Here is a 2,347-nt window from a genome sequence, read left to right on the forward strand (position 1 = left end):
ACTCATGTGCACATCAAAGAACCACCCAGTGAGGAGGGTAGAATCCACGTCAACCATAAGGGATATCACTCCATCAACTGCCAGGTTGTGTGCAATGCCCAGGGCATTATCATCAATATGTGTTGGCAGCCCTCCAATTATCATGACACTTACATCTGGCATTCATCAGAGCTGTACCAGGCATTTGCCAGGGGGGACATCCCATACGGTCATCTAGTGGGGGATGCTGGTTATGCACTGGAACCATGGATGATGACACCCATCAGTAAAGTACACATGCCAACTGAAGAACCTCATTCCGACTCATATACACACTGTAAAATGGATGCCAACCACATCACACTACCTATACCTTACCATGTATAGGCTATGTACTGGATGCATCTGACAGAGTCAGCCCTAAAGCACTGTCCTCTCACCTTCTGCTGGCACAAAGTAAGTTACTCTTCTTAACAACAAATGAATGGGGTAGTAGACTGTGGTAGCATATCTATAGTATTGCTGCATGTATGCAAGGGAATGGAGTGGGCTACTGGGATAGCAGCAAACAGCAGACAGCTATGTGGAACAACAGGAACTCTCTGACAAATACTGTTGCCCCACAATATGCAGTACTTCCCAAGCCAGCAAAATCCACTGCACTATGTGAGGGATTTACAAACAGCGAGGTCATAAGGCAAATGCATGGATGTCAATGTTGGAGTCCCATACATACCTCTCAACTTCTTACAGCAAGAAATCTGTACAAAGCCATAAAGAAATGTGGGAAAAGGCCCAAAAACAGGGACATGTGCTAAATATTGCTCTTACAAACATAGAAAGTTGATAGAATAACAGGTTGGCAGTAGCATGAATTCTCTGAAGGGTAAGAAGTCTGAAACCTCAGCTGTCTGTCATTACTTTCTAACTTCAGCCTTTAATGATTTCATAGTAATTTTCCAGACAACAACAATTTTATGGAAAAATGGACCCAAAATGTGAGGCAAACATCTGGACATTCGGCGAAAATCTGTACCGTTCAGAGGTATGGTCCCCTACCCCCGACACACCCGTCTTCCCATAGAACTGCAGTAACAGTTATGTTTGTAAGGTAATAGCAGCAGACGACACATTCCCAGGGCTGTCCCAATCAGCTTGCTAACATGTTCCATTTCCACAATATGCAGGGGTCAATGTGCTAGGTATGTTGTGGTGAACAGTGTCAGGTAGTAGACAGCACTAACCAGTGGTTGTTGTGGCTCGCTGGGCTAAGTACATTACTGTGGGTGACAGGGTCCATGGTTTGAAACTAGCTACGTCTGCTATTTTGCATATCAGCTACACCTATGGTAAGAGATCTACAGGCTGTCCAGACATCAATATTTTTTACTGCAGGAAAGCTGGACAATGGAGGGACAGTGGGCAACAGATAGGGGCAGTACACATCTCTGAGTAACCTAGATGGTGCCTACTAGAACAGCCTGTTGTGACAAGTCATTGTAGCATCAGGATACAAAGGCTGCAACATAACTGTGTCAGTGCTCACAAGTTAGTGGGCACCATGCATACCCCATGAATGTCAGGGTTTCTTATAATGTCCACACATATGCCTCATATATCTGTTCTGTTTGTTATAACATTGCATTTGTCTGGCAAACTATAGGCTAAATGATACAGGTTGATGTGAAAACATAAATGACAGATGGTTGAGATGCAAATGTCATACCCATAAGAAAATGCAAGTTAATACAAAAGCAGTCTACCAACTATTTACATTTGGAAGAGCAATATTAAGCTGCTGTCCCTATGTCTGAGCCTGTGTCCAGCTGTGATATACAGTCCTGTCAAGATATCTGCCTGTAACAGTTAGACAGGTATGGCCAACATGTAGTCTTAGAAGAACAGTGCAACACAAACAGTCTGACACCACAGCAAATGTATGGGGCACAATGCTGAACAACCTGCTAAACAGGTACAGTCAGAAGTGTGCAGTCCATAACCTTGTGTGTGATGTTATGACTTCTACCTCAGTAACACCCTAACTACAACTACATAAGAGCAACAACTATGGACAAAGCTTGTGACTGGAGCAGAGCAGGACAAAGGGCCACATGCAAGAAGAAGGAGGAACAACTGGCCACACAAACATAGAATGTGCAGACTACAACACAGCATACATTAGCATGGATTCCCTGCAGTGTATGGAGTCAGTAGGCAACTGTCTGTCAGCCGTTCCTCACATTAATCTATACTGATCTGCCACTGACATACCAGGACATCACAGTGGTGTGCAAAATGTCCTCACATATTATGCAAAACTCTGCTCAATCCAATACAGTCTGTACCCACCCTAGATATGACTCAGTTA

This window comes from Protopterus annectens, chromosome 1.part1 (genome assembly GCF_019279795.1).
Source record: "Protopterus annectens isolate FY-2018-M chromosome 1.part1, PAN1.0, whole genome shotgun sequence".
Classification (NCBI taxonomy): domain Eukaryota; kingdom Metazoa; phylum Chordata; order Ceratodontiformes; family Protopteridae; genus Protopterus; species Protopterus annectens.